Source organism: Salmo trutta, chromosome 23, assembly GCF_901001165.1.
Source record: "Salmo trutta chromosome 23, fSalTru1.1, whole genome shotgun sequence".
Classification (NCBI taxonomy): domain Eukaryota; kingdom Metazoa; phylum Chordata; class Actinopteri; order Salmoniformes; family Salmonidae; genus Salmo; species Salmo trutta.
In genome coordinates, this window is record NC_042979.1 from 31,579,167 (window position 1) to 31,603,330 (window position 24,164).

General features: G+C 42.2%; 1 protein-coding gene across 2 annotated transcripts in view; it reads right to left on the minus strand.

The window, feature by feature from the left end:
• LOC115159794 (fibrinogen C domain-containing protein 1) overlaps window positions 1-24,164 on the minus strand; it is a 240,664-nt gene that overhangs the window by 110,470 nt on the left and 106,030 nt on the right. The window lies entirely within an intron of this gene.

Genomic DNA, 24,164 nt, shown 5'->3' on the forward strand with positions numbered 1-24,164 from the left:
ATTTCGCGCCCCGCCCATCATTGGATATTGGAGCAGACGTTCCGCTAGCGGAACATCTAGATGTAAGAGGTTAACAGCGACAGGAACACCGATAAAAAATAGACTGTAGGTAGAGGCATCATTATAAGCATGTCAGTTACCCAGTAAATTAGCAGTGGTGAAATGTGAAGCTCATACTAGTCGTACAGATAAAATTGCCATAGGTAAACGTAGAGCAGACGAAATAGCAAAGGCGGCAGCCTTGGTGAGAGAAAATGTTAAAGAACCACATGTAAATATTGTGAATACGAAAGCTGGGATTTTAAGTCTAAAAGACTTACAGCAGCAAACTAACAAGAAAGAAATGTGGGAGTGATTAGAACAGGGATGCCAAGTAGTCTTTGAAGGGCTGTGGTATAACACTACCACAGGAAGACCCGTGGCACCAAGCGGGATACATGTTACTCTTTCTGAAATGTATCATGGACCAACCCATCAATCGGCTGTGAATATGTACTCAGTTCAAAATGACGTGGTGGGGAAAGGGAGTGTTAGGAACATTTTGGGACTGGGTTAAAAGACGTGTGATACTGTATGTGCCCAACATAATATTGCACCAACAATGCCTACTCCTGCCCGACAGCAACCCCTGCCGGAAGGACCATTTACATCATTGCAGATAGACTTTATTGGGCCACTTCCTCGAAGCAGGGGGAAGACCCATGCGTTGGTGGTTGTGGACCAATTTTCCAGATGGACAGAAGTATTTGCAACTTCCTCAGCATCAGCAAACTTTGTGGCACAAACTTTGTTAATAGAAGTGATACCGAGATGGGGCTTATTTCGCACATTAGATTCCGATCAAGGAACGCATTTCACTTCTAAAGTGCTTCAAGCGGTATGTAAGACTTTGGGAATCTCCCATGCTTTCCATTGTAGGCTGCAAGCGGCGGGAATTAAGGAGCATCAGAATCATTCGATTAACCTCTCTGGGGTATGTGGGACGCTAGCGTCCCACCCGCGGGACACACAATTCAACAGCCAGTGAAATAGCAGGGCGGCAAATTCAAAACAACAAAAATCTCATAATTTAAATTTCTCAAACATACAAGATACACTCCTCGTTAATACAACCACCTTGTCTGATTTCAAAAAGTCTTTACGGCAAAAGCATGACATTAGATTATGTTAGGACATCACCTTGACAAGAAAAACCATACAGCCATTTCCAAAGCAAGGAGATGCGTCACAAAAACCAGAAATACAGCTAAAATGAATCACTAACCTTTGATGATCTTCATCAGATGGCACTCATAGGACTTCATGTTACACAATACATGTATGTTTTGCTCGATAAAGTTAATATTTATATCCAAAAACAGCATTTTACATTGGCGTGTAATGTTCAGAAATGTTTTGCCTCCCAAAACTTCCGGTGAATGAGCACATCAATTTACAGAAATACTCATCATAAACGTTGATAAAATATTCAACAGTTATTCAAAGAATTATAGATACACTTCTCCTTAATTAATGCAATGTCAGATTTCAAAAAAGCTTTACGGCGAAAGCAAATTTTGCAATAATCTGAGTACAGCGCTCAGATATCAAAACAAGCCATGCAGATACCCGCCATTTTGGAGTCAACAGAAATGACAAAAATTACATTATAAATATTCACTTACCTTTGATGATCTTCATCAGAATCCCAGAAATCCCAGTTCCACAATAAATGTTTGTTTTGTTCGATAAAGTCCATCATTTATGTCCAAATACCTCCTTTTTGTTCGCGCATTTAGTCGCCTACTCCAAATGCAGGAAGCACATGCAAAATGTCACGACGAAAAGTCAAAAAAAGTTATATTTACGTTTGTAGAAACATGTCAAGCGATGTATAGCATCAATCTTTAGGATGTTTTTATCATTAATCTTCAGTAATATTCCAACCGGACAATTCCAATGTCTTCAAAAAAGAAAAGGAACACAGCTAACTCTCACGTGAGTGTGCCCCTCTGAGCTCCTGTCATTCTCTGAGTCATCTGACTCCAGGACCTCTTATTCTCTCCTCAGTCACAGTAGAAGCATGAAACAACGTTCTAAAGACTGTTGACATCTAGTGGAAGCCTTAGGAAGTGCAAAATGAACCCTAAGTCACTGTATACTGTATAGGCAATCACTTGAAAAACTACAAACCTCAGATTTCCACACTTCCTTGTTGGATTTTTCTCAGCTCTTTGCCTGCCATATGAGTTCTGTTATACTCACAGACATCATTTCCTATCCAAATCTACTAATAATATGCATATCCTACCTTCTGAGCCTGAGTAGCAGGCAGTTTACTACGGTCACACCTTTCATCCGGACGTCAAAATACTGCCCCCTACCTTAGAGAAGTTAAGGAGAAATTGGCCAAGACTTTAAGCACCCAAGGGAAAGACTGGGTTATGAATTTACATTTTAGTCATTTAGCAGATGCTCTTAGCCAGAGCGTCTGCATACATTTCATACATTTTTTTCTCCGTACTGGTCCCCCGTGGGAATCGAACCCACAATTCTGGCGTTTCAAACACCATGCTCTACCAACTGAGCCACACGGTACTAATGTCAATGAGGGCGTCAACTAACGCCACTACCGGACTCACGCCACAGTGGTGACTGGCAGACCGATGAGAGTACCGGATTAGTGATTTGGCAGTAATAGGAGAATCTATCATCCTATTGTCAGAAAATGACCCATGCGTTGCAGTGTGTACAGTATGTTCCCAGGTGAAAGCAGCATATGAGGAACAGGCGCCAGGAGATAACCGAGAGCACGGGCTGACTCCTGGAGATCGAGTGTACATCAAGATCCACCAGGCGGGGGTGTTGGGACGGCGTTGGTCAGGACCACACACCGTACTACTTACAGCACCCGCAGCGGTAAAGACCACAGCCTCTCCTCAGTGGGTTCACACTTCTCAAGTGAAGCGAGATCCCACAGCATAATTGGTGAGCTAGAAGTCACCATGATAGCTGAAGCTGAGCTAAAGAGAGAGAGGGAGAGTAGAGTCCACTGTAGACAAGCAGTTGGGTTGGGTCTGGGACCTATTTTAACCGCCACAGTTTAGTGTCGGTTGCTTTGATGGTTAATGAACCATTTAAAGATGATAGATTGACTATTAGCATTGGGTTTCTAAATATGAAGACACGAGAATGCATTGGGGTAAAGTTGATACTAACGCTACGGATACTAGACAGATCACTAATCACATAGGTATGGTGATATGGGTGGAGCCACTTGATAACAGAACTAGCACATTGGACGTAGGTGGTTCTGAATAAGGTGTGGTTTTATTACAGACAGGAGTGTGGAAGGAACATAATAATACTGAGAGTTTAAAGAATGAAACTAGATGTTCTCTGTTGCCACAGATGGACGTCATGTGCCAGGGTTCTAGATCAGCTGAAACATAGTCGATAACTTCCAGATGAATGTTACCAGAACTCAAAACATTTCAGGAGGTTGGTAGTGTGGACACAATCATTGCTGATGATGGAGTAGCAAAGGACAGTGTGGGGGAAGTGCTATCTCGTAAAAGGAGGTTTTATTCACCAGTAATGCCGTTTAGTACAGCAACTAGGGGATTGAAGTGGCCAGGGAAGTTTTAGACACCAGTAGACCATGAACCTGAGGAAAGATAGCTTGTTGAGGTAATTATACTCTGGACAACATCCTAAGGGGGAAATATGGGAACCAAACTATTCTTACTGTTAAGCGAAAGGGGGAAGAAGATGCATATGAGCAGAAGAAGGCATACTTACAGACTCATTTAGGGGCTGAACTAGTGACAGAGACAGACATCCATCAGTGTAGGTGGTATGATGGAGGGGTCAAGGGTCAGTTCTAGTTGCAGATTCTGGAAGGACCGATATCAGTGCATTCTATGGAGTCCCAAAAACCAAGGCATTAACGTTACAGGGAATTGGGAGAGCAGAATTTAATATGACTGGGGCGGAAGTTTGTGTGGCTAGTAAATTAAGGAAGTGGATACTAGAGTCCCTGAGGAACGATACCACTCCTCTATGTATATTGTTACAGGAAATAGGTCGTAGGAAAGGAAGGACAGCTAGTTGTGTACAATGTAGGGACTATTATGAAGATGAATTGAACATAACAAATACCCAGATCATGGTGAAAGTAGCAGAGATGGTGTTGTCATTTCAGGCACTGTTGTCAACTTTCAGTAATGAGTTTGTCACAGAAGCCATAACACTTGAAAGAATAGCCACAGATCCATGTATATAGGAGGCCACATCACCAGAAGGAAAGTTTGCTGTAATAATGGCATCACATCTCCTGCAGTGTGTGATTAAGAAACATGTGACTCAGAGTTTTGTACGGTTGGATACTCTTCCAACGCCACTTATTTCTCCCCCATTTCTGACAGCTAGTAAACACTTGACATACTGTACCTCTCAGATTGGGACCGAGTGACGGTAAACGGAAAGTGTCAGAAGGTGGCCGCTTATCAACCGTTGGGACTCAACGTCTACACTGTAGACTGTTCACAAACGGGTGGGGGTAGATCGGCCTTGGGATGAGAGATGTGTACCTAACTGTAGCAGAACACAGGAGGTCATTGGAGATGTTGGTGGCAAAGGACCAGGGAATGAACTGGGAAACAGGTAGGGAGTATCTGAAAGGTTCAGTCCTTGACTTATCAGTAAACCCGAAGATAATAGGAGGGCAGGAGACAGATTCTGATCAATAGCTATTCTCACGGCAGTCGCTGTCGGGACAGTAACTGAAGGAGCAGTACTTGTAGCGGAGGCTGCTATATTGACAGCATGCCACTGGACTACTGCGCAAATGACGGGAATTGTGAGATATGCGTCAGGAGCAGTGTTAGTAATAGCAGGTGTTACTTTGGTGATATTGGATATCATGTGCTGAGGGCATTGACGTTAAAACGAAAACACAGTGTTGAGTTACCTCATGATGAGGTAAAACTGATTAAGGCTACCGCACTTATATATCGGGTGGCTATGGAGGAAGATGATGAGGAGCAAAGTGAGAATGACATGGTTTGGGAACACCTCTTGGATCCTGTAGTCTGATGGGGAAGACTGGGCGAAAGCATGAGGAGGCTTTTTAGGGCTTTCATTTTTGCCAACCTTAGCAGAAAAGTATCCTGAAGGCACAGTCAGGCTAAAAGAGAGTGGTAATTGTCATGTTATCAAATTATGGGTTGTCATGCATATATAATTCTGCATCTCTTAACACGTTATTAATGTTGTTATGTTTTGTGTGTCTTTTTGTTGCTTTCCATGTCTTGTGCTATCACTCACTCTTGTGCTATCACCAGAATGAGAAAGTGGAGAAACTAAAAGCCGCTCCAGCTGACATGAAACAAGACAGCAGATTCAGCTGGAATGTCATTTTGTTGTGTGATGAGAGATGGAAACAAAATTGTGTATGGTGTGATCATAAAACAGAGGCCATAAGTCTCTGAGTTTGTAAACCTCACGGTGAATGTTTTGTTATCATTGTTCGTTCATTTATAAACATGTTTTATCTTTTTTTTCTTTTTTTCTTGTTCATGTTTGTTATCATTGTTTGTTCATTGATAAGTAATTTCTAAGTTTATGTAAGTTGAACATTAGGAAGCTATTGTTCCAGACGGGGGACTGTTAGATTCTGGATGAAACTTGGGACATTGTTAAACTCAGAAGCATAGTATATAAAGGAGTGAAAGAGACTGGTTTTTACATCAGAAGTTAATGGTTATCTGTAGGAGACAGATGGCTGTGGAATGTGTTGGGGAGACGGATGGAGATCTTTGGATTAGGCCTCAAGGGGGTTGAGGTCAGGTCAGTTTCCCTTAAGGGAGAAACAATGGTTTATTATCCTATCACTTCGTCTTCTTGTCGGACCATAAAAGATGTAAGGATTGGAGAGAAGGAGGAGAGTCAAATTGGAGTATATATACTTGTGGTGGTAGAAACATGTGATGTCTGAATGCAGCTGTATCGACCCTTTGGGAAGAATTAAAACTGGTTAAGCTTCTCTAGTGTCCGTGAGTTATTTACTCTGAAAATAAGAACCTAACAGTGTGTAGACCAGTGACACAAAACCTAAATGTAATACATTTAAAATGCAGGCTGTAACACAACAACATGTGGAAAAAGTCAGGGAGGGGTTTGGATACTTCCTGAAGGCACTGTATGTGTGTGATTGCGTGAATGTTGTTTGAATCTTTTAATCCCATGTGTTTCTGAATGTCGGTAAGAAGCTGGACGAAAGTAACGCAGGACGGAAGTAACTCGCCAATTTTCTCGCCCAATAACACAGAAGCAAGACTGACTTAACAACACGTGCCTAATGCGGAAGACACCATACCTGCAAAAAATCAGCACGGTGCGACAACATTTACACAAGTTATCAACAAAAGTTGTTTTTTAGTTGTAGAGTAGTGTTTATTTTTTTAAGGTTCCAAACACGTTATTTTCTTATGACTAAATGACAGCATAGGTTTCAAGTATCATGCTAGCTAGTCTTGGGTGTTAGCCTGGGAGAAGTTACAGGAGAGAGGGATGGGGCGGAAGTAACGTTGGTTGGGCTAAGCATGAATAGTAATTGAAAATAGTGAAAAAACATCTACTAAATTCCCATGAAAGTTTGATGAGGAAATTATGCTTAATGTAGCTATTGTGTGATCCATTTTAGTCTGGCTAATATTGTAAGGCAAAATGGTTCATTTTCATAAGTATCAAACCTATAGCCTTATTTATTGAATCGACACAAACATGAAGTGTTCCTTTTGTCCCGGTTCTCCTCTATGTTTACAGTTTGGCTACTATACATACAGTATGTGTCTATAGCATATGTGTGTGTGTGTGTCTTTATGTATGTTTGTGTGTATGTCCACATACTGTACGTATGGTTGTACTTGATATTCCAGTCCGTAGCTTATGAAACATCTCCGGACTGATACATGTCTGACTCTCTACACATTAGTCTGTCTAACACTCTCCACCCTGACCCTCTACACATCACTCTGTCTAACACCGTCCACCCTGACTCTCTACACATCACTCTGTCTAACACCGTCCACCCTGACCCTCTACACATCACTCTGTCTAACACCGTCCACCCTGACCCTCTACACATCACTCTGTCTAACACCGTCCACCCTGACCCTCTACACATCACTCTGTCTAACACCGTCCACCCTGACCCTCTACACATCACTCTGTCTAACACCGTCCACCCTGACCCTCTACACATCACTCTGTCTAACACCGTCCACCCTGACCCTCTACACATCACTCTGTCTAACACCGTCCACCCTGACCCTCTACACATCACTCTGTCTAACACCGTCCACCTGACCCTCTACACATCACTCTGTCTAACACCGTCCACCCTGACCCTCTACACATCACTCTGTCTAACACCGTCCACCCTGACCCTCTACACATCACTCTGTCTAACACCGTCCACCCTGACCCTCTACACATCACTCTGTCTAACACCGTCCACCCTGACCCTCTACACATCACTCTGTCTAACACCGTCCACCCTGACCCTCTACACATCACTCTGTCTAACACCGTCCACCCTGACCCTCTACACATCACTCTGTCTAACACCGTCCACCCTGACCCTCTACACATTAGTCTGTCTAACAGTCTCCACCCTGACCCTCTACACATCACTCTGTCTAACACCCTCCACCCTGGGCACTCACACTTCACACTGTATACTTCACAGTGAGAACACTACAGAGAGGGGAAGTTGCAGGAGAGGAGAGAGAGGGAGAAGAGGGAAGGACATGAAGAGAGCAAAATAGAAGGGGATAGGGGGCAGGAATGCAGGATTGAGATTAAAAAGAGTGAAAGAGAAGGACCAAGCAGGGCTGTGTGAGGGATGGTGAGAGGGAGGCAGAGAGAGGAGGAGAGGTACATGTGACAGGTCTTCTCTAACCCTGATGTAACATAGTGTATTTTATGTGTCACCATCTCTCCTGACTGTGAGACAGGCTGTAAGACAGACAGACAGACAGACAGACAGACAGACAGACAGACAGACAGACAGACAGACAGACAGACAGACAGACAGGTCGCTCTGCCTCTGTGGCTCTCTGTCCCCTTGGTCTGACACATTAGAGAAAGGAGAAATACAACAATTACCCCAGAGACACTTCTCTGTCTCCTTCTCCATCACCAACTCAACCCTCGCACTCTCTCTCTTTTTCTCTCCTTTCCTTTTTTCTCTCTCTATCTCCTCCTCTCTCCTCTCAAATGTCCTCTCACATCAAACAACACATCTCTGTATATCCCTATAGTCCTCTTTTACCTATCACTCCTTCTCTTACACCTTCCCCATCTTTGTCTTCCACCCCCCTTCTCTCTCTATTTCTCTCTATCATTCTCTCTCTCTCGCTCTCTCTCGCTCTCTCTCTCTTTCTCTCGATAGGAGCCTAAAGATGGTAATGAGGTAAAAAGTGTCCAACCAGAAACCAGGGCTGAAGCGAGTATGTCACTAGTGTAGAACTAATAGACAGACCTGTCTAGAATTCATTACAACATATTTCAACCCTGACAAGCAGGTAACTGCTCTAAAGAACAACACAGTTACTATTTTGAAGAGTGAGACATTCCAGTAGAGACCCTACAGTGTGTTTGAGCCATTCCAGTAGAGACCCTACAGTGTGTTTGAGCCATTCCAGTAGATACCCTACAGTGTGTTTGAGCCATTCAGTAGATACCCTACAGTGTGTTTGAGCCATTCCAGTAGAGACCCTACAGTGTGTTTGAGCCATTCCAGTAGATACCCTACAGTGTGTTTGAGCCATTCCAGTAGATACCCTACAGTGTGTTTGAGCCATTCCAGTAGATACCCTGCAGTGTGTTTGAGCCATTCCAGTAGAGACCCTGCAGTGTGTTTGAGCCATTCCAGTAGAGACCCTACAGTGAGTTTGAGCCATTCCAGTAGAGACCCTACAGTGTGTTTGAGCCATTCCAGTAGATACCCTACAGTGTGTTTGAGCCATTCCAGTAGAGACCCTACAGTGTGTTTGAGCCATTCCAGTAGATACCCTACAGTGTGTTTGAGCCATTCCAGTAGATACCCTACAGTGTGTTTGAGCCATTCCAGTAGATACCCTGCAGTGTGTTTGAGCCATTCCAGTAGAGACCCTGCAGTGTGTTTGAGCCATTCCAGTAGAGACCCTACAGTGAGTTTGAGCCATTCCAGTAGAGACCCTACAGTGTGTTTGAGCCATTCCAGTAGAGACCCTACAGTGTGTTTGGGCCATTCCAGTAGAGAGCCTACAGTGTGTTTGAGCCATTCCAGTAGAGACCCTACAGTGTGTTTGAGCCATTCCAGTAGAGAGCCTACAGTGTGTTTGAGCCATTCCAGTAGAGACCCTACAGTGTGTTTGAGCCATTCCAGTAGATACCCTACAGTGTGTTTGAGCCATTCCAGTAGAGACCCTACAGTGTGTTTGAGCCATTCCAGCAGAGACCCTACAGTGTGTTTGAGCCATTCCAGTAGATACCCTACAGTGTGTTTGAGCCATTCCAGTAGATACCCTGCAGTGTGTTTGAGCCATTCCAGTAGAGACCCTACAGTGTGTTTGAGCCATTCCAGTAGAGAGCCTACAGTGTGTTTGCTGGCTATGCAGTTTGAGGGTTTTGATAGTGAATCGAGCAGGGGATTTTTGAGGTGGGAAAAAGTGATGGCTTGATTTCTTTCTTGTTTTCACATTTTCTGTCCGTTCAGCTGGTCGGCAGACTGGAAGACAGGAATGGCCATCACAGCCCCCAGCTATAGATCATTCCCAGACGTCCATTACATGAAGCCATAATGGTAGGAAGCACACACACACGCATGCACACAGACACATACGCATGCACACATGCACACATACACCCCACCCCTGCACACCATCAATCTCCTGTGTTCTGCACTGAACTTGAACTCAGACACAGACATGATAGAAGGCATCTTACTAGACCTAGAGCTAAAATCCCTCTAATACTAAACATTGCGGAGGGCTATGTGCTGTAGATGGCCTCTACACTGTGACATCCCACATAAAAAAACACTACAGTAGTTACTATAGAATTCTGTAGCAAACAGTAGTATATTGTAGTGCACACTGTAGTGCACACTGTAGTATCCCTCGATCATGTGTAGTACTTAGTATATAACTTTGTAATATACTGTAGAATACTGTAGTAAATACTACCGTATTAGCCAGAAAAAACACTGTGGTAAATACTATAGAAATGTCCTGTAGAGTCTACAAAAACACCCCAAAAATGTTGCTATAGTAAATAATACAGCATTTAATTTGCATATTGGCAGTACATCTAACCGGCCTCACAACTGCAGACCACGTGCAACCACGCCAGCCTGGGACCTCCACATCCGGCTTCTTCACCTTCACTTCATCTGATACCAGCCACCTGGACAGCTGATGAAACTGTGGGTTTGCACAACTGATTCATTTCTGCAGAAACTGTCAGAAATAGTCTCAGTCTCAAAAATAGGCTAATTTGAGTGCTCGTCGTCCTCAACAGGGTCTTGACCTAACTGCAGTTCGACGTCATAACCGACTTCAGTGGGCAAATGCTCATCTTCGATGGCCACTGGCATGCTGGAGAAGTGTGCTCTTCAAGGATGAATCCCGGGTTTCAACTGTACTGGTCAGATGGCTGGCGTTGTGTTGGCGAGCAGTTTGCTGATGTCAACGTTGTGAACAGAGTGCCCCATGGTGGCAGTGGGGTTATGGTATGGGCAGGCATAAGCTACAGACAACAAACACAACTGTATTTTATCGATGGCAATTTGAATGCAGAGATACCATGACGAGATCCTGAGGCCCATGTCATGCCATTCATCGGCCGCCATCACCTCATGTTTCAGCATGATAATGCATGGTGTGACGACCCTCCCACTCTGTCTGCCGTATTCTCTCTCTTTGTTCTTGTTTCCTTATTAGGATGCCGGTGGGCGGAGTTGGAAGGGTCGTCAGCTAAATGGGAAGCACCTGGGCTCGGGTGTGTCCCAGGATAAATAGACCTCTTCCACAGTCATTGGGGAGACTCTCTCCATGCAGACACCTTGTTGTTTTGGTTGTGCTATCTAATAAATACATCTTTTTGATACTCCTTGTCTCCACGTTGTCTCCCTTTTGTTGTGAACTCTGAGCCGGTTCGTAACAAGTGGGAGCTCATCCGGGATCTTGAACTTGTGTTTGGGAGAAAATGTGGAGGTATGTTAAATTGAGGTGCTTTGTTTGTTAGTTTGAGTTTGGTGCTCAGTACTGGTTGCCTTTGTTTGTTTGGTTTGTGTGCTGCGTTGGAGAGAGTACATTGGTTAGTTTCCAGGCCCCTGTGCATCCTGGAAACACGTGTCCTACTCGCTGTTGGGACATCGGTCTGAGGAGGTGAGTGCAATCAGCTGTGTATCTCAGTGGGAGATTTGGGTAGGGTAGTGAAACTTACTACCTGGAGCTATAGCCTTTTTCCCCTGATAGGCTTAGCGTCGTGTTTCATTTTGCAATACGTTGGGCATGGTTAATGTTTGTTATTTTTGTGTGTTGTCTGTGGACTGAGCAGTTGTCTCGGGGGCACATCTGTGGCTTGGTGGAATCTGCCAGCGTGCTGGGGGGTTACTTCCTTGCCAGCGGGCTACAGTGCATAATTACCCACCGCAAATCTGCATGAAGACTAGGGTTGAGTTATTGTAGGTTTTGGGGAAGCTCCATATCTCATCTCTTTTCTGTGTGATTGTATGTGATTGTTGCGAACTCTGAGCCGGTTCGTAACAATGGCTCCATGTTGCAACAATCTGTACACAATTCCTGGAAGACAAAAATGTCCCAGTTCTGGCCTAAATACTCATCAGACATGTCACCCATTGAGCATGTTAAGGATGCTCTGGATCGACATTTATGACAGTGTGCTCCAGTTCCCGCCAATATCCAGCAACTTCGCACAGCCATTGAAGAGGAGTGAAACAACATTCCACAGGCCACAATCAACAGCTTGATCAACTCTACGTGAAGGAGATGTGTCACGCTGAATGAGGCAAAAGGTGGTCACACCAGATACTGACTGGCATTCTGATTCATACCCCTACCTTTTTTAAGGTATCTGTGACCAACAATGCATATCTGTTTTCCCAGTAATGTGAAATCCATTTATTTCAATTGACTCATTTCCTTATATAAACTAACTCAGTAAAATCTTTGAAATTGTTTTTTTCCATGCATGTCAAAAGATAATAAAACAAACACTTTAGTAAATACAACAGTAATGTCGCCAAAACACTACAGTACATGCTACAGTATATTACAGTCCTTGAACAGTACATAATTACCATAGTATTTACAATAACAAAAAACTATGGCAATTATACTATATATACTACATAACCTGGGTGGTTCGAGCCCTGACTGCTGATTGACAGCTATGGTATATCAGACCATATACCACGGGTATGACAAAACATTTATTTTTATGCTCTAATTACGTTGATAACCAGCTTATAATAGCAATAAGGCACCATGGGGGTTTGTGTTATATGGCCAATATACCACGGCTAAGGGCTGTATAGAGGCACTCAGCGTTGCGTCGTACATAAGATCAACCCATAGCCATGGTATGTTGGCCATATACCACACCCCTTCGGGCCTTATTGCTTAAAACCTGTTACGGCTAGACGTTCCGCTAGCGGAACCCCTCAACAACATCCGGTGAAATGGCAGAGCGCCAAATTCAAATTAAATTACTAAAAATATTACATTTTCATGAAATCACAAGTGCAATACATCAAATTAAAGCTTAATTTGTTTTTAATCCAGCCGCTGTGTCAGATTTCAAAAAGGCTTTACGGCGAAAGCAAACCATGCGATTATCTGAGGACAGCGCCCCATCATACCAATGCATAACAAATCATTTTCAACCAGGGAGGTGCGACACGATAGTCAGAAATAGCGATATAAAAATGCCTTACCTTTGATGATCTTCTTCTGTTGGCACTCCCAGTTACATCACAAATGATCCTTTTGTTCGATAATGTTTGTCTTTATATCCATAAAAACTCAGTTTAGCTGGCATGCTTCAGTCAAAAATCCACTCAGTTTCCCTCCGTCAAGATGCATACAAAACGAATCCCAAACGTTACTAATAAACTTTTCCAAACAAGTCAAACAACGTTTATAATCAAACCTTAGGTATCCTATTACGCAAATAAACGATAAAATTTAAGACGGAGAATCGTTATTGTCTTTAGCGGAGATAAACAAAAAGAACACGCATTCGTCCGTGCGCAAGGAAACACCACAAGCCAAAATGGGAGCCACCTAGAAAAACAATTTCTGGGTATTTTTTCCAAAAACCAGCATGAAACTCTTTCTAAAGACTGTTGACATCTAGTAGAAGCCCTAGGAACTGCAATTTGGGAGGACAGGGGCTTATAATGATAGTACTAGCCATTGAAAATAGAGGTAAGCTGACATTTTTTGGGGGGGGGGTTGGCCTCGGGGTTTCACCTGCCATATCAGTTCTGTTATACTTTATACTCACATAAATAATTCTAACAGTTTTAGAAACTTTAGAGTGTCTTCTATCCAAATCTACCAATTATATGCATATCCTTGCTTCTGGGCCTGAGTAACAGGCAGTTTACTTTGGGCACACTTTTCATCCGGATGTGAAAATACTGCTCACAGCCCGAAAAGGATAAGTATACTACAGTCCGCAAAAACACTACAGTAATTTCCATAAAATATACTACTCCTTTTTTTACTACAGTATTTATACTATATTATAAACTGGGTGGTTCGAGCCCTGAAAGCTGATTGGCTGACAGCTATGGTATATCAGAACGTATACCACGGGTATGACAAAACACTTATTTTTACTGCTCTAATTATGTTGGTAACCAGTTTATAATACACATAAGGCACCTCGGGGGTTTGTGGAATATGGCCAACATAACACGGCTAAGGGCTGTATCCAGGCATGACGCAAAGTCGTGGTATATTGGCCATATACCACACCCCCTCGTGCCTTATTGCTTAAGTAAACTGTACATACTACAGTATACTATAGTGAATATAACAGTTAAGTCCGCAGAAACACTACAGTAAATTCTATAGTATTCCTACCGTAGTATACACAATAGTATTATAGGTCCGAATCAAAAGTAGTGCACTATGTAGGGAATAGGGTGTCATTTGGGACACATCCATGATCCCTCTCCCTCTATCTACTCCCAGCACTACCACACAGCACACTGGCCTGACCTTATCACAAGACGGAGAGCCCTATTCAATCACCAGCGCTAACCAGCCCTGTGGAAAAGGTCACCATAACACTGCGTTTCTGCAGCTCCAGGGAGGGAAGCCATGTTTTAACTGAGTTATGTGGAGGATATGGGTACAAACATTCTTGTAGTGCCCAGGAGAGTGATGTTTTACGTCAGGCTGGGACATGGCTAGAAAGCCTGATGTAAAAGGGCACTGGGATTTAAATATTGTAGGTAAGTGATTCAACAACTATACATCACTCCTCTCTTTGTATCTCTGTAGACTAGAGCCTCCCCACTCTCCCCTCTCTTTGTATCTCTGTAGACTAGAGCCTCCCCACTCTCCCCTCTCTTCAGAACTTCATTCTCTCTACTCTCTCTTTCTTTCTAAAGATGCCTACCTTCCTTCTCTGTAGATCTTCCTATACATTTCTGTCTCTGCAGACCCTCCCTCTCTCCTCTTTCTTCCCCCTCCCGCCGCCCTCCCTCCCTCATGTTTCTTCTCCCTCCCTCCCTCCCTCCCTCCCTCCCTATCTCTTATGACCCCATCTGTATGTGTGCTAGTCTCAGTAGGACTGCTCTGTTTAAGTGAATGGCAGCATATGGCTCATCCCTTATTTAAGCCAACAACTCTACCTCTTACAGACACTGTCTTAATTCCTGTTGGATCACACTTCTGAGCTGCTAATGACGCCGAGGTGTTATCCATCATGAACAGCCAATTATACACACATATTCCATGAAGACATATTCCATGAAGGCATGCTTGCTGATGGTGATTGACACACACACACACACACACACACACACACACACACACACACACACACACACACACACACACACACACACACACACACACGGTAGAACAAACATTTAAACTACAGAAACACACCAATATGGAGAGATACACACCCATCTTAGTTCAATGAAAGACTGGTGGTTGGCTGTACTGTATCATGCTGTGCCAAGTCCTCTGTCACTCCATCAGATGATAGGAAGCCATGACCTTGTCTGTCTTAGGCACGCTCGCTGACAGTGATTGACATACACACACATGCACACACTGTGTGTCTGTGATATACTTGTGTAGACCAGAGTTTGCGTTTGGCACAACTGACAAAGTTACTGGTTTAGGGACTAACACGGATAACACAGTCTCTCTGTGAGGGTGGATGTGGAGCTAGCCAACAAATATGTTCCTAAACTATCCCCATTTGGACTTTGTGTGTGTGTACGCCTACGTGCGTGTGCGTCTGTGTCCAGCCAGCAATACAAGTCAGTGTCTGAGGACGTCAGGAGATTATGTGGAAACCGTTACCTTCAAGTAGGTTTCAGTTTTGCTAGGGTGTTGTGGATGGGCCTAAGGATCTTCCTCTGATTCCAAAGGTTGAAAGTTTGAACCCAAGTTTTAATTTGAACCCTATCCCAAACCTTAACCCTTACCTTAACCATTAGGAGTTAATGCCTAAACTTAAGCATAAACAGTTTGAAATTTGACATTTGAGAAACATGGATGAACGTCCAATTCTGACGTGAGACTGTGAGCGCTAGCTGCTGTGTCTGTGTGAGTCTTTGTGTGTGTCTTAGTGTGTGTCTTTGTGAGTCTTTGTGTAAGTCTTTGTGTGAGTCTTTGTGTGAGTCTTTGTGTGTGTCTTTGTGTGTGTCTTTGTGTGTGTCTTTGTGTGTGTGAGTAGGAACAGCCAAAGTGCTGCAGGCTATAGATGATATATAAAGCTGATAAACTATTAGCTCCCTATAAGAGCTCCTCTCTCGTCTCCCTAAGGACCACTATAGGTCAGAACAGAGAGAAAAAGCCACTACGCTGCACACTCACACACCGCACACTCACACACAAAACCGCATACAGAAACGAAATAAACTACACACACATACACTAATATTAACAGGACACAGACATATCCATAGTGAACAGTAAACAAGACAAACAACAAGACACACACACACACACACACACACACACACACACACACACACACACACACACACACACACACAGTACAAAGCCATATGTCTCCTATCCCAAAAACCATATTTTGATCTAGGGTTTCAGCGACAGTGTGTTGAGCTCTATTCAACCCTATTGCCTATAAAGCGGACCAGAGCCCTATGGGCCCTCGTCAAAAGTAATGTACTACATAGGGAATATGGTGTTTTTTGGGATGCAACCAGTGTGTTTAGAGCTAGTATTTCTGTGACAGTGACTGTCCCAAATGGCACCCTACTCCTTATATGGAGTGCCCATGGGAGCTGGTCAAAAGTAGTGTAATACATCGAGAATAAGGTCCCATTTCGGACTCAGACAGTGTGTTTAAATATAGTGTCTCTGTGAGTGTGTTCGTTCACCTCTCTGTCTCTACTGTTCTAATTCCTCTTGCGGAATAACAAAACAAATATTCTCACATAACACCTCTGTTTAGTCTACACCCAGCTAGACAAGTGTTGGATCACTTGATACCAAACACCTCTGTTTACTCTACACCCAGCTAGACAAGTGTTGGATCATTTGATACCAAACACCTCTGTTTACTCTACACCCAGCTAGCCAAGTGTTGGATCACTTGATACCAAACACCTCTGTTTACTCTACACCCAGCTAGCCAAGTGTTGGATCACTTGATACCAAACACCTCTGTTTACTCTACACCCAGCTAGCCAAGTGTTGGATCGCTTGATACCAAACACCTCTCAAAAACACAAACAACCTGACATTTCACTCCTATCCAAACCTAATCATACCCCACTGTATTTAGTTATCAAACCCTTGTCAAAAGCCTATCAATGTCTTCCCTTTGACAACAAACAACTTAAAGTGATGCTAGGGTTCGGTTTTGAATCTTTTCAGCCAGGAGTTTTGAAAGTAGCGCTCACAAGCCAAAACAAGTTCCCGAAAATGGTACACAATTGTGTACTACGTAATCCATTTTGTATGATATGTTACATCCTGCAAAAAAAATAATACAAAGAAAATCCTGCAATTCGTATGGCATGCTACAAATTACATATAGTACAATATGTTACGAATCCTGTTTCCCAATTCCATTCTATCCTCATCATATGCCACTGTATTTGGATATGAAATCCTTATCAAAAGCCTATTACAGGAAGACAAGTATTTTACATTATATAACAAACAACCTGACATTTCACTCCCATTCTATCCTCATTATATCCCACTGTATTTGGAAATCAAATCCTTATCAAAAGCCTATAACAGGAAAAAAAGTGTCTTGACCCTGAAAATAAACAACTTAGAATTCTAGTATGGCTAAGAGCAGAGCAACATGTCTTTGACACGCTCACAGTGACACATTGGTTTGTTCATTTAATGTGTGACTGGGCATGTCTATAGTTTATGAACAACTGAGTGTAGTGCTGAGAGTTGTCTGTCACATTACATTTGCTTTGGGATAGATAAGTCTATGCTTACTGTGACACAGGGATCTACAGCCTGGGTGATCCCTCTGTATAACTCTCTAAATACCTCCTTATATCTATCCAAGAAATGCTCTTAATCTCTCATTATTCCCTCTTCAATTCTCTCTCTCAATCTCTCTCCTTCTGTCTCCCTTTTTATTATGAACTTTTATATAATCAGGGAAGCCCAATTGAGACCAGGGTCTCATCTTCAATGATGCCCTGAGGAAATAATATAAAATATAAAACTACAAGATACAAGATAAAATAACAAGATACAATAACAAGTACATTACATTAGAACGTCACAAACAAACAGCCATCATAAACAAATGATTAAAGTCAACCAATCAAAACAATTGCACACCTCTGTGAACTCATTTATCATTAAGGTTTTAAACTGCCCTAGTGGCACTCGGGAATGCAAATGTCATTCATTTTGTAAGGGATTTAAAAACGGTGTCGTGATTTTACTTTCATTCATCTGATGACTGTTATTTATCAAATCAACTAACTACGTTTAAATGTTACCCAAGAAAATGAATCATTTAACAATTAACTCATTAGGAATTTGGGGCACCTAGAGAGCGGCTGTTTAAAGAGTTACCATCTCCCGAATTAAACTCTAAAAGGTCTTTACCTATGACATCCATAAACAGTAAACTTATTAATCATAACCTATTATCATATCATCATTTTGAACAGTCGGAACCTCATGCGTCTGCAAAAAACTCAGCCTTACTTATGATTCAGTACTACACAAATTGGTTGAATGATTTATTTACTAGCTAACTAAATGATAAAACTGGATAACATACACAGTTAATAGATGAGAAAAAGGTCCCTAGCGGGCTGACAACACATGGTGGCTTGTTACACATAAAATGAAGAGTGGGGGAAGAGAGAGAGAGAAAAAGGGACACTTATTGTTGATACATTTTAGAACTATTCTCACAGTAATCATATACTTTGCAAACAAACCGCCGCCCATTTGAAGTAAGAAATGAGAAATGTATTTACGTGTGAGTGCCTTTGTTTGCCATTTATCTCTGTCGGAACCAGGCCTTCTTAGGAAGGATGTGGGTTGGCCTTTCAGTGGCACGCTTGTAAATATCTGATTGTCCAAAAGGGGTCTCTCCTTTCCCGTATTCTACTGTTGTTCACTCTGGAAGATGCTCCTCGGGAGATAGACAGACGTGTCGACGGCTCCCATTGGTGATGAGAGTAGGAGAATACGGTGATTTGAGTAAAGTAGTAGGATAGGATGGTTTGAAGAGTAGTAGGATGGTCTTACTTAATATTCCCTTTTCTAGATATTTGACTCAGGATAGCTAATCAGCCGTACCAGTGATTGTCAGAGAGATGAGCTTCTCGCCTACATCTCGTGTTGATATTCAGGATTTAAGCCTCATTACACCTGCAGCTGCAACCTGACAATGTTCTGGTCTGCATGTTAATTTCTTACCAGTCCTTTTATGCACTCTGGACGAAAAGGACAGTTCCGTCAGGCTGACACGCTCTCTGACCTCAATTGGGGCATGGCTACTTACTGTGCAAAGGCTATAGATAGCAAATGATCTCTAATGACTCCTAAAATCACATTCCTATCTTAACAAAATAACTTTCATTATTTTTCATACTATAAGAACAACATACTGGATGGAAACTTGACAGTTAAGGGGATATAATTTCCAAGTTACAGTATTTCCTTTATACCATTTGTAATGACATCACAAAATAAAAAAAACATATGAAATGATTCTTCTTTAGATCACCACTGAACATTCCCCACATTCTTATGTTATAAATATTGTTCCAGATTTCACTTTTTGAACGCGTTAGAGTCTCAGCGGGAAAAGCAAAGACATTCCTTTGGTAGATACTGGAGGGGGTTGGAGAGTCCTCTTCTCCTGTAATTTACAAAATAGTGTGAACTGTCAACCCCCCAGCAGGTTTAAGAGTAGTGGCTGCACCATTCCAATAAAAGGTGTCACCATAGTCAAGAACTGGCAGGAAAGTTGACTGCAAAACCATGGGCTAGATCTGTCTTTTACCCGTAATCTGTTATATGGGGCATGCTTATATTCAGCAGAGTTAAACAGAGAAAGAAAACATGCATAGGGCCTTATCCGAATCAGAGACAGAGGACACACCCTTCCAATGATGCAACCCCCGGGTCATACAGGAAATGTTGCTCATTGGAAGTTCTTTGGAATTTCGGTAGCTTAGTAAATCTAATGCAGGCAATGGGACAATGGTGACTGAGCTCGTTAGCAAAAATTCCATTGGCTGTATACATATGTGGTGCGTTTGTCAGAATGCTCTGCAAAATAGTTGATTTTTCAGGGTGTTTTAAGTTGGTTTAGTTAACAGTTGAGTTACATTTATCTCAGTACAAATATCTTTCATATATCCAGGTTAAGTACACCCTAAATACAAAAATACTGATTTAACATAGTTACAGTGGTTGCTCCACTAAAAGTGTTGTGATTATGCTGGTTTAGTACGGTACCCTGCGTCACCACTTCATTGCTCCAGACCAGCACAAGAGGGAGTTAGATCACTGATTATGCTTGTGGGTCCTACTGTGTCTCTAACTGACAATGAATGGGCAGCATAAACCTAAATATAAACTGATAATTGTGCTTCAGTATTACTTACTAAAACTGTTGTTAGACTAAGGTTTTTATTATTTTATTTTGTTAGGATTATTTTGCTCTTACTGTAGTACTGTAGGCCACTCCCGACCGGTCATGTTATAAAGTGCTTGAGTGGCGCAACAGTATAAGACACTGCATAGCAGTGCAAGCAGTGTTGCTATAGATGCTGGTTCAGTACCTGTACTGCCCTCGACTGGGAGACCCATGAGATTTTGGTTTTTATCCTTATAAAAAGAGAAATAAATTATTCTAAATAACAAACTGCCTTTATTTACAAATTAGTAACAATGTCTCAGCCCAGGTTCAAGAATGGCCTTTTTCTCACTCATTTTATGTTATTTGAGAACAAAATCATCTCCAAAATATTGTTATTTTTTAAACAAAATGATTATTATTATTATTATTATTCATTTAGAATTATATAGAAGCCCCTTGGATATTCTCCCAGATATATTATTAACCCTGTTATTAGCAGGACAATATATATTGGTCATATTGATCATGGCTCCCGAGTGGTGCACAATGGGATTGCCTTGTGGTTCTCCAGCTGTATCCACTGAAAGCCAGCGAGGTTCAAGGCACGAGGGCAGGGGCACGGGATGGGCTGCAGAGCCGCGCACAGAAGACCGACCTAGCCCATGGGGAAGGGAGCAGGATTGCCACACTGGCAATACTTTAAGGGGCATTGCACTAATAATAGTGCTGAATAGGGAAATGTTCTGTTCTTAGTGCCAATCTGCATGTTCAAACTAAAACAATGTAACTAATAATGGCATCTTTATGCTTTCGTTAATAAAATAATGATAAAAATACTCTTTCAAAATTCCAATGTTTATTTAGTTATGGATCCATAACGAATTACTATGGGAATAAATATCACTGAATTACAGAAATATCCTCCAATCCTCTATATGTAATTATTGGCGGAGAGTCACATCATATTTTTCGATATACTGTAGGCCTACCATAGGCGACATGAGTCTCACTAGTGTTGAGTAATGTGCTGTTAAAAGTGGTGTAGGTCTTATTTATTTAAAGAGCATATTGAAGTTAGAAGCAATAGGATTTTAAGCAATAGCCTACAACTATTTTCACACCGTTTCGTGCTGCTCTGAGACAAGCATGGGGACTGGTCTTGATAAATCAATTAGATTTTTATTTTCACTGAATCTCTGTTTGGGTTTATACATAACATTTATACACCCTCATTTTCTAATTCTAGTGGTTAGACTAGAATTAGAAAATGAGGGTGTATAAATGTTATGCTCTTAGTGTAACCTTTATTTAACTAGGCAAGTAAGTTAAGAACAAATTCTTATTTACAAGGACAGCCTACTCCTTCCTCCCCATCGGGGAATTGAAGCCCGGTCTTCAGTGTGCCTGCATTCTCTAGTACAGCCATTATTGAAGGCTATCAAATGCTTCTCAAAGATGCCCTCTGGTGGTCAAACTAGCACTAACTAGCATTAATGGTACCAGTGGTTCACACTTAAATAATGTGCCATAGAACTCTGTGGCACCATGCAAGCTGCGCCGCAGTACGCTGCCACTTTTAAAGGACGAACCACTGTAGCATAGTAGATCATTTGCTAAGAGCAATTGGGAGGGCCAAGTGTGTGCGATAAAGTTGGGCATTATAACCGAGCCCCACATTTAAGACTAGACATTCAAATTGCTTGGGAACAGAGATGGTAATACACACAGCAACATTCAAGTTGTTCTTTATGAATATGGTGACACCCCCATCTGCCAGCTCTGTCAGATCTTTAAACATTATGTCCATTCAAAGACACATCATAGTCTGGCACAGACTTTTTTAACGAAGTCTCAAAGTTAGTTTTAGAAGCCAGAATTACAATAAGATCCATTTTCTAAATCAAACTTCTGACATTTACAGTACATGAATGAGTCCATATCCACAGCTGCAGGATTTCAGAGCGGACAGAGTCTCTAACAAGAACATGCTATGATCAATAGCTAATCCTCTATATGAAATAGCTATGGGGTTGGCTTGAAATGGAATAGATACAATATTGCTTAGAACTGTGGCATTTGGTCTATGCCTCGAATGAGGACGTGGATTAATACATGTCTCAATGAGGGTTACCTGTTTTGGCCAAGGACTGATATCCCATCACTTTTTTAGTACCTTTTCAATGTTAGCACTGCATCTAAGCTCATCTCCTATTCGGGTGCAGGCCATCCCTTTTTAGGAACTGCAGTCGCTCCAAAAACAATTTGAAATTGTCAATAAAATCGAGCACTTTTTCAGAGCAGAGTCCTGATTGCTTCCAAGAGTCCAGTGCAAATAATTCCATAACCGTGTTTTGGGATAGGGCCATAAAAACAATCCGCTTGACTGTAGCCAATAGTCTGTCTCTCAGGTATTGGAAGTCCTGTCTCAACTCGATGAGGCTTCCCTTCTGATTCAGCTCATTGGACAGCCGGCAAATGTCCTTCTAAAGCCGCCTGTTATCGTCCATCTTCTGGTCACACCAAAGACACTTTTTACAGACATACCCATTTTCCGTATGCGCTCGGTCTTCCACTCCCCCCTCTGGTTTGTTAGTGAACATTTCACAGCAGTAGCATTGGACACTCAATGGTTGGCCATTGACATCCATTGGATAGCCGTCAGTAGCCATTAAGGTTCATGCTAAAAAGCAGGCTAGCCACAGGTAGCAGCGCAAGCTTGAAGTCGAAAAAGTCCAGTAAGGCGGTGCGTTCTGTGAAGAGCTAAAATTGTCTACATAAACAAACAAAGAGAACAGTGCATCGGTCTGAACCTGTACAGGTCAATACACTCAAGTAAATAAAATATAAAATAGCCTATACCAAGGATAAAATAGGTCACAGTCGAGTTTAACTACTTGCTCCACTACTCGCTCCAAACACAACATGCTACATGTCATCCCAGAATGCACTCAGCAGTGCATCATAACAAAAGGCTAAATGAGTACATCATCGGCCTGTTGCAGCAGCGCAGCTGCAATGTGTATAATGTACACTCCGACAAGTTTGAGAAAGCGCTGAGATGCATTAAGGTGACTCCACTAATGATATCAGGAGGTACAGGCCGGAGCAGCAGAAGCGTGAAGGAGAATGTTCGGGTGAGAGGGAACATTTCCCATTCAATTATCTTGCGCTTCTTTGAATACTCCTCTCTCTTTCTCTCTATCTCCCTCTCCCTCACTCTCTCTCGCTCGCTCTCTCTCTATGTAGTACGTAGACGGCTACGTGGTCAAGTTTGTGTTTCATATCTCCTTCTCTCATCTGTATTCTCACCTGCGTTCTCAGGCACCGTCGTAGAAGCCTTTTCATATCATGTTCCTTGTTTTTTTGCAGCTCGGATCATTTTATCTACAGTTTAAGGTCTAAAGTTCAACACGCAATCTAATTGCAATCTATTTATCACACTTTGGTTTTTCTATACAAATATGCTAGAGTATAAGCAGTGCTGCATTTTAATCATGAGGAGTGGAGAAGAAACCAACGTTTGTTCTCTGGAGCTCTTGTTTCTTAGGAGATGGATGATCCAGAAGATTGGTGAAATTAAATGTATGTTGCATTCTGGGACAGATTTTATTAAGAGTGTTCCACACTGAAGGATTCTTATTTCAGTGCGGCTTGGCAGATGATATACTTTGTAAGAAAGTAAAACCTATATAAAGCTAAGATAATGAAAAGCATTTCATTAACTATTAACTCTGGAGTTTTTTATTTTGATTACCAACCCAATAAAAGTGTAGAGGAGGAGAGAGAGAGGGAGAGAGAGTAGAGAG